General features: G+C 40.5%; 1 protein-coding gene across 3 annotated transcripts in view; it reads left to right on the forward strand.

Annotated features, from left to right (window-relative positions):
* Window positions 1-413: 413 nt before the first annotated feature.
* The window catches only part of chd6 (chromodomain helicase DNA binding protein 6), a 147,512-nt gene continuing 134,066 nt past the window's right edge, over window positions 414-13,859 (forward strand). For 2 of the 3 annotated variants that reach the window (XM_034083224.1, XM_034083226.1), the window contains exon 1: window positions 1,790-1,885. The gene's annotated coding sequence lies outside the window, so the exon portion shown is untranslated. Of the gene's footprint in view, window positions 1,027-1,789; window positions 1,886-13,859 lie in introns of those variants that run through there. The other variant, XM_034083223.2, reaches the window with a different exon arrangement.

Raw genomic sequence — 13,859 nt, forward strand, 5'->3', positions numbered from 1 at the left:
GAATTATATTGCTAAAAAAAGAAGACAAAGCACACAATAAACAAAGTTGACATATTTAATTTATTGATCCAAACTTGGGACATCGTTTTATTACTGCAGCAAAGCACGAGTTACAAAATAAAAAACAAAATAACCAAACAGTAAATAGATACAGATCAACAAAAGAAAGATATTTATATATAGAGTATATCTCAAATACACAAGAATAAAGGTAAGAATACACTATCATAGACCAACCTACTACACGATGTTAACATAGGATACTTTAAGTTAAAATTAGTTTGACTGATAGCCTTTTATTAATTTCCAACTTCATATAGATATTGTGAATTATTTTGGCCATTATAATCCTGTAATGAAATAGTAATGTGCTTTTATGACACATGAATACCCCGGATATAAAGATGTATTGAACAAAATATCGCCTGGCCACAACTTCCCATTTGTCTTCGCCTATATAATGTCTCTCTGTGGACAGAAATTACAACTGGAGTTTATTTGGGTCATGGGGGAAGATGCTATAGGCATGTTCATTTTTATTTTGGCCTCAGAAGATGTTATTTAGTGTGCCTTTAACAGTTTTAGGGAGAAAGTGACTGGCAGGTCAAGCCCACATACTTCAGGTGAAGTTTGAAGAGGCACGTTGTAGGTCCACAACAACTTCATAAGCCCAGAATGAAAACAAACGCACATTGCATCCACATTAAACATTTGAAGCCCACCAAATAAACGGAACATCCGGGAAACGAAACCCGATCTGCAAACGACGTGGAATGTCTTGTTTCTTTTCTTCCGCCCTTCAGACCCGGTAATGATGGAGGAGTAAAAAAGCGACATGATTGGTGGATGCAGCCGGCAGAGGAGAAATGTAAACCCCTTCGTTTTGTTGCATCGGGGGGGTTAAAACTGAACGCTCCCCTCTTGTTTTTTTCTCTCCTTCTTTCCCTTCAATGACAGCAGGAGCCAGCCGGGCGGTGCGGAGGGAAGCTTCCCCCGGAACGAGAAGGATTTCCATGCGAGTCTGCGGTAAGGACAACAACAGAACAACACCACCACCTAGAATAAACAACACGCAATGCGAATCACCAGGAAGGGAGAGAAAAAACACACACAATACACAATGGTGTTGCCTGGGGCTGCCGCGATGGCTCTCAGACAAACCCGGGACACACTCGCTCCGGGTTCGCTTGCTTGACAGCTGCAGGGCCAATGGAAATATGCATGGAGCCAGCTGCGCCTAGCTGCAGCCAATGGACAAATGTGAAAAGTTGAGCCTCCACTATGATCAGGTTAGGCTGGCTGCAGCAGTCACACCGCCGCTAAACTTCCACCAAATAAAATAAGAGAAGCTGTTTTTGTTTTGGCTGCTGCAGTGGCCATTTTAGGTAAGAAGCCCCCTTAACTTTGGATGTTTTTGTGGAGGTGTGTGTGGTGTCTAGACTGGAAAAAGTGTGCAGGACTCCGGCATCCAGACTGAATAAACTCCGCTTTATGTGGATTAAATAGATATTGCACTCCTCCTCTTTTCATCCCTCCTCCTCCTCCTCCTCCTCCTCCTCCTCCTCCTCCTCCTCCTCCTCCTCCTCCTCCTTCCTCGCCTCCCCTCCCCTCCCCTCCAGCTCCCCATCTCTCTCTCTCTCTCTCTCTCTCTCTCTCTCCTCTCTCTCTCTCTCTCTCTCTCTCTCTCTCCTCTCTCTCTCTCTCTCTCTCTCTCTCTCTCTCTCTCTCTCTCTTCCCTCCCTCCCCTGCCTGCTAATTTTTTATGCATTTTTCTAAACTGTCATGGCGATTTTGTGTCCTTGGAAATAAAAAGCGCCAGTGTATTTTTCGGGCTAACAGGGGTGATGTCTCGCCGGTGAGAGCGTCTGTCCGGTGTCCGGTGCAGGTGAGCTGTCCGCCGGGAGGGTTTTTTGGTGGAGAGATGTCCCCGAGAAGGAGTTTTAGAGGCTGTCCACACGTGTAAAGGAGAGGAGCTGTTATAATGTATTTACAACAGCGATGCAGTGACATTACACAGCTAGCGGAGAAAGCTAGCTCGGTAGCAACGGGGTGCTAACATGAAATAGGACACTGTGTCTCCTTTTCCCTGTCGCTGTGTGTTTTGTGTTTTTCATCCTGGGAACTTATTTATTTTCCTCCTAGCTAGCCCTCTCCCAACTTGTGGCAATTCATTGGCTGGGCTGGCAACATTCAAGCTAGCTGTGTGTTAGCCCCTGCGTCTGTTAGCATGGATATTATGGCTAAAACCTGAAAGAGGTGTAAGCTAGGTTGTTAGCTACTTAGCCTCTTTTAACATGTGTAGCTGCAGCAGCCAGGTGTGTGTGCGGTGCATACAATGAGTCATGCAAGTACATGGAGTCTTGGAGTGGTGGTACAAGTACATTGAGTCATGAAGTGGTGGTGGAAGTACATTGAGTTATTCAAGTACATTGGGTTTTGAAGTGGTGGTGTTTTTCCATCTGTCCCACACTTTCACCTGGCCAGGTTGGACAGCAGGGGGGCAACAGACAAAAGAATGGGCCATAACCTGACCCCAATCTTTGTGATGTGATTTAATGTTAATGCATATGGGAAAGAGTTACATATTTTCTGAATAAATGTTGGTATTTGAATATACTTTAGCTCAATAATAATAATAATACATTTTATTTAAGGCACCTTTCAAAGCACCCAAGGACACCTTACAATTCAGAAAATGGTACACAAGAAACTCACTAATTTAGAACTGTTGAACTCCTTTGTATTCATACTGAGAAAATGGCATAGATGTATTCACTAGTTGCAATTAATCTGCAATTGAAGTAACACACATCCTTGTGGTATGATTTTATGGTCAAATGCATGGTCATTATGATTATGAAAAACACGTTTTCTCAACATATTTATACTTTTTACATGTATGTTTTATTTCTGGGTTACAACTACTTCCTCTTTTGTAAACATATATAAACATGTACTTACCATAATGCTTATACATTAATTCCTGTTAACATTAAGTGTATTAATTCCCATTTTCGGACACTTGCACAGACCTTTCATACAAAAGTTGCACAGGTTTCCGTATAATATTTTGACTTCTGTATATTAGATTCCTTTTATATATACTTTTACCTATATTTAAACTTATCATAATGCATATACATTTATTACATTCATGTTTGGATTTAGTTTACATGTGCTATTAATATCTACTATTTTATAATCTTCTATTTTGCACAACAATGATGTGGGTTGCCAAGAGCCAATCCAAGTCATTGTGCTCTGACTTGCATGATTTGTGCATAAAATATACATGTATTTACAGTATTTGATTGTATTAATATTCACTTACTAATTTCCTTACACTTTGTTTAATCATTTGCAATACAAATCTTATTTATATAACTTTATTATATATATTTCTTTGTCATACTTTATCACTTTTCTTGTTTAAAGTTACCTTCAGTTTTTTATTTGAATGCTCTTTTTTTCTTTGTTATACATATTTAATTATCATTGTTTGAGGGAGACCTTAGGTTTCCATTGCCATCAACCACTTCTTTCATTTTGATTATGATAAATAAAGAACTTGAGCTTTAGAGTGACGGCTTTGGCTACAGGGTGTTTTGTAGGTACCCTCCTGGATGATGTCGGGATGGAGACGCATTTTTCTTTAAATCGTCTTTAATTGGATTAACAATGTGCAACAATAGAAAGAAATGTCTTTAATAGCTTCTCATCTAGAGGCTTTTGTGTTTTTTAATACGCTTAAAGGATGCTTGTTGAATTCTCCTCAGGATGACAGTGTGCAGTGTTTGATCAGCAGGAGGCACAGTGACCCAGTGGTAGAACACCTCTCGGGGGATGGGGGACGGGGGGGGCCCCGGCAGTGCTTTATTTTTTGTTGTTGTTGCATGTGGTACCTGTGTCGGTCTCTTCCCCCATAAATAAGACGTGCATCAGGTCATCTGAACACACTAATCTGAATGTGACATAGTTACTACTTTCTCCTTATTTGTGATAAGGAAAACGTTTTTAGTGTCTTGTTTGCAGAACTGCTGCTGCACTAGGACTCCTTAGTGAAGAATAACAACTTTTTCCCCGTTTGCAAGAATGTTAAAACGGCTAAAATAGGAGTAGTGACGTTTTATTAGATTGTATAAGTCCAGGGTTGCACATGTATTTGTTAAATGCAACATATGTGTTAAAATACCTTTTTTTTTTTTTCAACCTCAACCTCATTTTCTACAGACTGAAGAACATGTCTTTGTTCATTATGGATCCTCCTTTATCAATTTTAAATTGATTAGTTTAAAAAAAATGGTCACCTCATGTGAGGAATCCCATCCCAATTGTAATCTCTTCAAAATAATTGCTATCATATTTTTTCAAAATCATGCAGCCCCAAAGCACACTTTTTATTTTATTTTAATACATACTTAAAAAGTAATACTGAAAATAATCATCTGCAGTTTATATTCATGCTGATGCAGAATAAATACATGATGCCAGATGTTTTCAGCAGCTGTTTGTAGATCAAACAACAGTAAGTTAAAATACCAGCAAGTGTTGCATGGCACCTTTACTCCACTGATCATTTATTTGTGTAACACTACATGTGTATATATTTGTAACACTTAGTCATTTTTGTTTGTATTTAGACACCCAGTTTTGAACACAGTGTTTCTTTCTGAAAGCCTTTTGTGATAATTATAGCGTGCAGATGACCCCCTTCTGTCATTTTACAAAAACGTAACCTTCTTAATTGAGGAGACAGTGTGACGATAACATCTTACAGCGAAACTTTCAAATACACACCTGTTGTACACACACACACACACACACACACACACACACACACACACACACACACACACACACACACACACACACACACACACACACACACACACACACACACACACACACACACATTCCTCTAAGGTACATTTAGAACAGATCAAAAAGGTGCGATTAATCGCGATTAACTATGGACAATCATGCGATTAAATATTTTAATCGACTGACAGCCCTAGTTTATACGTTTAAATAGATAAGATGACAGTGTCAATTACATTTAATAATTGTCTTTGCAAAGTCTGGGTGCAGAGTATTGGTTTGTATAAAATGTACATGTGTACCTAATAAAGTGGTCATTGAGTAAAGTACATTTTAGTAAAGAGGAACTCCACTGCTGGTAGTAATGCAGCGAGTTGAAAATGACTATTTTCTGTATCAAAGTGAAATCACAAGTTATTATGATACGTGCATTTAAAAAAGCCTGATCTGTGATTTCTTTGGCAGCATTTACAATACAATATATATTGGATCAATAGGATACATGCAGGCGAATTACATAGTGACACCATAGAAATGTCATGCAACTGCTTTAAAGGAAACAATAACTAGCTGGTTTTTAATGACATTGTGTTTGCGAGCACAATTAATGACTCATCACCATCATTCTCAGACCACTCTTTTGATTTTGATATATGAATAGAAAAGACACTGCAGCTGTACCCCAATTCCACAACATATGCTACTAACTGATGTCAGTCGGACATCAATCAAACTACAGCAGATGGAAATTCAACTTATCAAAAAGAAAGTTCAATGCTTTTTGAAGTTTCCTTATGGTTTCACAGGTTTTACTCTGGCTGTTGCACCTAGGGTGACCAGGTCCCAACAAACCAAATGTGGGACAAGGAGTATGTTTGTGTGGGACACCCTCTCAACAGCACCACCCCCCCCCCCCCCCCCCCCCCCCGGAAAAAAAATCTACAAATAATGTGTGTGTGTATCAAATAATGTGTGTGTGTGTATGTGCGTGCGAGAGAGAGAGAGAGAGATCAGTTCATCCAGCAGAACCTGCAGCAGGGGATTTGGTGCTCTCTGCAGGTAAACTTTTCCCAGTGCACATCCAGCACAGTCCCCTCTTTTTTGTGGAGCCGCTTGCGGTTGTGCCGGTGTCGGGGGCAGCTGCCGAGGCCTGTATGTCCGCCACTATGGTAACAGCAGCCGGTGTACGAGGTGGATGCTTTCTCCGCATGATTTTTGCAGACACCAGAGATCTCCCCAACTCCTCCAAGAAAAGCCTCCTCCTGAAGGACTTGGCTTGCTTCCAGGAGGGATCCACAGCAGTAAAAAGCACAAGTGCATATGACGTGAACAAATTGTCACAAGTCACAGTGATCCCTTGGAGCCCCTCTGTCATTTCCAGGACGACACGCTTTCCCTGGCCCACCTCGGCAGCACTGCCAGCAGCTTTACCGGTGTAAATCTGGCACTTCCAGGCATAGGAGGTTTCAACGTCAGCGGTGATCCAGATTTGTAGCCCATACTTTGCTGGCTTGCTTGGTATGTATTGCCAGAATTTGCAGCGGCCTCTGAAGGGGACAAGCTGCTCATCCACACACACATCTTCACCAGGGTTGAAAAGCATCGGAAGGCGATGTGTCCACTTCTCCCAGAGAGAGCGGATGGGGGCAAGCTTGTCTTCTCTGTGACAGGAAGGTCTCATCAGCTTGTCGTCAAACCAGAGGGTGGTATTCATCAACCGGAATTTGGTGTGGGTCATTGTGGCACGGAAGATGGCACGTCCACTGTGGTCATCCCAGGGGCTGCGGGTGGATTCGCCCTTCGATTTGTACACTCCAGCCAACATCAGGAGACCGATGTATGCACGAATATCTGTGGCATCACTCCAGTTTGCCACCGAACATCCCCCCTGCAAGTTTGTCATGTCGACAATACTACTGATGATCTCAGCAGTGAAAAATAAATTGGAGGATTCCACGTCATCAATTCTTGTAATGGCATAACGCGTGGGCCCTGGAACCAAACCTCTGGCAGCGGGAATGTAGCGCAGCGTGTCGTTCTTAGAGGGAGACCAGATTTCACAATTTGTTGATGTCCACCCACTGCCAGAATCTTCTGTTTCCTCTGCAGTTTCAGTGGAAGGGTCAGAAGAAGAAGGATCAGACTCCACTACAAACTCCACATCACATTCTTCTTCTGAGGTTGTTTCTGATTCAGAAGAAGAGTCAAGCAGCTCGCTGGAGGTTGCCGGCTGCATCACCATATCCCTAGCTTCTTCCACAGAGAAGCGCCTCTTCATCTTACTCGCTTGTTGCGTATCACAGGAATTAAACGACCAGCCAGCCAAACTACACATATTTATGGATCTGGCTTTGCAGCCAGGTGTTCGCTTATTGACTTAGTGCATGTATGGCTGTGTATGTTTGTATGCTAAAGAGACATTATCAAAGCCTTTGAAGTTCCAAACAATTCAAAACAACAAGGTCAAGCTGGGTCAAGATCATACCTCTGTTTACCTCTAAGACACATGCAACAGCACAAATGAAAAACAAAATGTCATGAGAGAACACTTACTCCTACATTCTCACACACATCAAAGGTAAAGAGATGAGGGGGAAATTGCGAATGCTGTAAACTGTAAACCAAGACATGACAAGCATGTAATTCAATGTAAAATGTCACATACAGTAAAAAGGACAAATTGAACTATTTTCCTCCAATATAAAACCCTAACATTACAAAATGCATGATTTTATACCGGTATGGCGAGAGATCAAAAGATGTGGCTATAATGGAAGTGGATGGGACATTTTTGTCTAATCTGATTCTGTGCAAAAACTAATAATCAACCAAAATAAATGTTATTGCTAATCTTTGACATATCCAAGACTGTGATTAAAAAAAAAAAAAGCCAAACCTCCCAACATTTATTATATGGAAAATAACTGCTTTTTTGTGCATGTTTTTCATAGAAAACGCAAATTCATGTTTTCAAACTGGCAGTTCAAGGGTTAAAATCCTGAACATAATTTAACATTTGGTATTTTTGATCAGGACTGAAGTTGATTGAAAGATTTAACCCCAAAAAGTTTAAAAAAATATTAATCTGTTGTCATTTTAGAGCAGTTTTTGGAAGTGGACTTTTTTGTCCCGAATGACTAATTTGTAACTTTTTTGTTCAATCTGATTTTGTGCAAAAACTAATAATGCAAAAAAATCCATTTTGTTGCTAATCTTTGACATATCCAAGACTGTTATAAAAAAAAGAGCCAGTCTCCAGATATGTATTTTTGGGAAAATAACTCACTTTCTCTGTTTTCATCATGAAAAAAACCAGCGGTTTCATGTTTTCAAAATGGCATTGAAAGGGTTAAAATCCTGAAAATGATTACATTTTTGGTATTTTCTATTAGGGCGGAAGTTGCTTTAAAGATTGAACCCAAAAAAGTTGTGAAAAAAAAAACCTTTTAATATAATGTATTTATCAAAGTCTTTTGCAGTGGACATTTTTGTCTCGAATGACTAATTTGCGTAGTCGATTTGTTACACAGTGAATTAAAGACCGATTTGATTTTCTTTTAATTGAATTCCAAAATAGATCGAGAAAATAGCCTTGTTACAAAAATGCAGGCCGTTTGCACCAACACAACCAAAGTTATTGCAAAATGAAAAGTGAAAAATTACCCATATGGACAAAAACGTCCACAGTGATACCGGAGGGTAAAGAAAAGTAAACTAAGGCTAACCAAGGCAGCAGGCATTATTCACTTCAAGTGTTTATAAATGCATCTTCCTAATTCAACTAGTGTATTACCTGTAAAAGTAGGCACAACAAAAATTAATAGATCAAATAAAACCATAAGTACAAATGAAAACTGGCCGGGAGGGAACAAAAACATAATAATACATAAAATAAAATAGCAGTATGTGGACTATTTTGTCACCTAGAACCACTGGTGACTTTAACTCTGTCAAACAACTCTCCACAGAGGCAGGGGCAAGCACATCTGTTATTATGGACGCTGCTTGTGTACGACCACATGACATTTTCTTTACTATCTCAGAGTCTGGAAAAATGGTCGGCGCTAGCTTGTTACCAGTCATTTGACCGGTATGAATGGGAGTGTTGCACTGTATGGTAAACACTGGTTATTTCTGCTGCTGTTACCTTGTCTGAGTGGCCATCACTTTTTGGTTTGAGTAGGAATGTCTCCATAGAGTGGGATGTCTCTTTTTGAGCGACACGTTTCTTGTGAGAATCGCATTCTCGGTGTCTTTTGACGTCGTATTCACCGCCATGTGAAATTGAAAAATGACTCTTGCAAAGATTGCAAAAAACTCTCTGAGAGTCGCCCTGCACTGGCTGCACCCACGGGTAAATGTCTTCCCAGTCTGTGTTGTATGTGCATCTTTTCTTCTTAGCTGTAGTTTCAGTTTCCTCCATTTTCCATAACCTGCTGCCTCGCCTGCGTTATTGACTGACTTTCGTTGTTGTTGTTTGGCGGGGGCCGCGGGGGTGGTGTGTGTGAGTGAGTTACTCTCATTGGTTAACACTTGACCAGCACCCGCCGTGTGTTACAGTTTGATTGACAGCAAACACACCCCCGTGATGATAGCCTTCCCTGCTTTTTCAACAGCCATTGGTAAATCTGATTTTAAAGAAAAGCGTTTTAGCCAATCAAAATGAAATATGCGGGACATCGTCTCAATTTGCGGGACGCACCAAAAGTCGTGAAAATGCTGTGCAGTCCTGCGCAAAGCGGGACATCTGGTCACCCTAGTTGCACCTCCATCCACAGTTTTAATTTCCTTTGCCTTCATTTCCTTTGTGCATTGCATCGTCTATTTTACTAAGTCTGTTTTTAGTATACGTCATTTCCCTGTATTACCCAAGTCCCCAGGAAGTGCGCCGGACTCTGAGGAAAATATTCGTTGTGGCCAAACGGCGGTACTGCAACTTCCGTATCAGTCCGTGGTGTCCCTGGGCCCAGAAAGACTTTTTACCATTGACTAACATTGGGAAAGAGACGTCTGTAAATCAGCGGATAACTTTTTTTAAACTAAATAAATTACCCAGTATGAACTATTGTATAGCCCTTATTATAATCATTAAAGGTGGGGTAGGTAATTTTGGAGAAACCAGCTCGAGTGCGCTAGAATTTGAAAATACACAACCGGAAGAAATCTGCTACTTCCTTACAGAGCCCCTCCTCCAAAACACACGAGCGCGCACATGATCAATGAGGGCACGAGATAAGTTTGTGCACAGATGGAAGGCTGACAGGCAGGTAGGCCATCCAGTTATTTTAGCTGGGCTCAGATGATTGGTTGTACCTTTTACAGTCCCACAGCTTCCACAGATGACATTTCTTATGGATTTGTTGTCAAAGCACTTAAGATATTCATTGCTATCGGGATGTTAAGAGCATTCCATGGAATATAACAAAAAGTGTATCTCGAGTCGGTTTCTCAAACTTACCTACCCCACCTTTAAGTCCTTAAAGTTGTAAAATGCACTAAAAGCCGAATTTAGATTTATTTTCTCTCTCCGTTCATTCTAGTGAGCTGAGAGTGGGAGCTCGGGGGGCGGGGCTTAAGGGGTGCATGCTCTGTGACTGCACATACGGGTGCTTCTGCTCTGACAGCCAGGCATGATGGGTAATCTGTGACGCTTCGCTCTCTCAAAAGTTGGGCCATTTTGTCGTCATGCTCCAATGAGCAGCTCTCATAGGAAAGAACGAGACCCCGCCTCCCACGCTGTATCCAGTTCTTATTATACATCCATGGTATTAGCGCACTACAGGGATACTACAATGAGTGTGGATTTGGGCAACATATCAAGACTCATTTTTACATTCAACGAGAGTCAAAATGAGTTATTGGTGGACTTCATATTCAAATTTTCTTGAAGAGAGTTTTCTTAATAAAAATGATGACGTGAGGCAAGTGCACATATCCTGTAATTAGGGCTGTCAAGTAACGCAATTTTCTTAAACGCCACTTATTATTTTAATGTGCGATTAACGCATGTGTATTTGTCCTCGGCCCGCCCCGTAGTTTCAGAGCCCAAAGGCTTGACGTTGTTGTTATTAGTTGTTAGTTGGATGGTGGGAGATTCTAGCGAGAGATATGGATACAAAAAAAGGTGTTTTAAACAGCAAGCCAAGCACCCAGCTGATGCTGACAGCCCCGCTCCTGCCGCTCGCTTGCGGCAGACCACCCTTGAACGTTTGCCGGGGAGACTCCTGGACACGGCGTCTACGAGCAGCAAGCTTTCAACAGCGATAGCTAAATGGGTAGCAGTGGCTACAGCTTGCAGGACAATTAACATTGTGGAGGACGAGGGACTGTTTGAGATAATTCGGATCGCATCCGACTGCACATCACAGCGCATTAATTTGACCCACAGTGGGAACTTCAGTCTCATGCTTTGACTGTTATGAAGACAGAGGAGCGGCATTTCGCCGACAACTGTAAACAGGCTTGTCTGTTTGAGCAACTGGCTCAGTGCAAATAAGTACACAGGGTTGGGAGAGAGTGTAAGAGAGAGAAGTTCCAGGTTGTTGTATTGAAAATATTCAGGAGAATACTTACATTGTTCCAATGATAATAAACAAACATTGCATAACGCTTATTTATCCACTCATATGTTGATAAGAGTATTAAAAACTTTAGAACAGATACAAAATGTGCGATTAATTTGCGGTTAATCGCGATTAACTATGGACATCATGCGATTAATCGTGATTAAATATTTTAATCGACTGACAGCCCTACCTGTAATACATCAAGGCAACAACTGTTCAGCTCGCAATCGGCTTTATTTGCTTTATGAATCTAGTGGAAACAAGTGTGAAAAGGACACCATTCATTTGGAGCATACAGTCGAACATCCTTTTGTTTCTGAGGTTCCCAGATCTTTACAAATGTAATGCTGAATTGAGTCAAAGCGCTATGTAACATTAAATCAACCAGGAAATTGAACAACTGCTCTAGTTTGTGTCAAATCACTGTAATCATTGAGGCAGCCTTCTTTTGAATAAAGCTAGAAACGTTTAAATAATAACTTCATTCACATGGCACTAAAAGAAAAGTGCTTTACAGATAACTACAGGTGCATATGATCTTACATTCCTTCACAGGCACCATGATTTCATCACAGGATCACAGATTCAGCTGCGAGTGTTGGTGTTTGTGGTGTGAAAACATGGATTTGAAAACCAAGAAATACTTTAAAATTCAGAAGTTTCACACAGCATGTTTCACCCTGACAGACTGTTATGTTTATTTATTTTTTCTACAAAAACAATCCAGTGGGATGAGAGAGGAGAACACTTTCTTCACATTGCTCTCAAACACAAGTGTTCATTTTCCCATCTCCAATCAATGAGAGTTGGTTCCTGACTCAATGGAGTCTCGTTGTCTCCTCTTTGGCTAAGCTTCATTATGTTAGGTGCATTATAATGTACTCGAACCTTGTATAACTTAATAACCTTATTGAGCGAGTGTACAACCGACAAATGGACCAACACATCTACAAAGGGAAGTGGAGCTGAATTGATTAATTGATAGCATAATGTAGAGAAAAAATGAATTGACAGCGGTTTTGCTAATCGCGTATTTCCATTTCAAGAAAAATCCATATTTACTTATTTTTTTATTAACCTTATTTATTTATGGTTTGGAATAGGGGTGTAACGGTTCACAAACATTTCGGTTCGGTACGTACCTCGGTTTTTAGGTCACGGTGCGGTTCGGTACGTTTTCGGTACAGCAGAAAAAATTATCACAAAACATAACATATTTTTTTTAAATGATTATTAAACTGTGAATAATGTATTCACTCAAATAAATACAAAATATAATAAAATAGACATTAAGGTGCAGCATTTCGATGAACTGAAATAATCTGTATTTGAACTTTACTGTACTAGTACTCACAAAACATAAAATATTAGTTTTGGGTTTTTAATTATTATTAAACTATGAATATTCACTCAAATAAATATATAATAAAATAAACATTAAGGTGCAGCTTTCCGATGAAGTGAAATAATCTGTATTTGTACTGTACTGTACTAGTACCGAAGCAGCCAGTTTGACATTAGGACTTGCTTGTCATTTCATGTTTTTTTAAAGAAAGATGAACTTGTCCACATTGCTTGCCGAAAGGGCAGATCTGCTGGCACTAACAATGTCTCCTGCCGTGGAGAACACCCTCTCGCTAGGGACAGAGGTAGTAGCAGATACAGCCAGGTAGCGCTTTGCTAACATGGCAACATAAGGATATTTGCCGTTTGTAATAGCTTTGGCTCGGTCTGAAGTTTTTGGTGGAGGCTTAAATGCTAGTGGGAGTTGGGTTTGCACTTCAGTATTTTGGTACCGGTGATATTCACGTTCGGGTGATGCCTTTTCAAATGAGTGTGCAATTTTGATGTATTGCCAGCCGCGTAACCAATTTTAGTTGAACAATGCCGACAAACAGCTTTGGTTCGGTCCACCTGTCTTTGTCCGTCATCCTTGTACGTAACTGCGAAACCAAAATGTTCCCAAACCGGAGACTTCAATGATGCTGGAGGATTTTCGAGCTCAACTTTATCTGTGTTCGCCATTTCGACAGTTCCTCAAATTACTGACTACATTTGAACGCATCCCTCTGACCAGCTCGTCCAATGAAATGACTTGCTCGCTCTATGACGCGTTGAACACAATGGGAGCAAATTACTCTGAATGCTGAGATTACTTCCAAGAAGTTGTTCACGTTCTCAATTTTTTACGTTTAACGTTATATTCGTTCGGTACACTTCGGTACACACATGTACCGAACCGAAGGGCCCGTACCGAATAATTTCGGTACGTGTACCGTTACACCCCTAGTTTGGAATGAATTCGACAAACAAGCAACTTGAAGATATCATTGTATTTTGGGAAATTGTATTTATTGTCCTACATTTTTTCAAACCCAAGTATACATTCTTTTTGATCCTTTAAAAGGAACATAATGTGTGAGCAAAGTTAAAGTGGGGTTAAATAACTTGCTGTTTTTTTTTTTCAAAAGGATG

This window comes from Pseudochaenichthys georgianus, chromosome 5 (genome assembly GCF_902827115.2).
Source record: "Pseudochaenichthys georgianus chromosome 5, fPseGeo1.2, whole genome shotgun sequence".
NCBI classification, from domain to species: Eukaryota; Metazoa; Chordata; class Actinopteri; order Perciformes; family Channichthyidae; genus Pseudochaenichthys; species Pseudochaenichthys georgianus.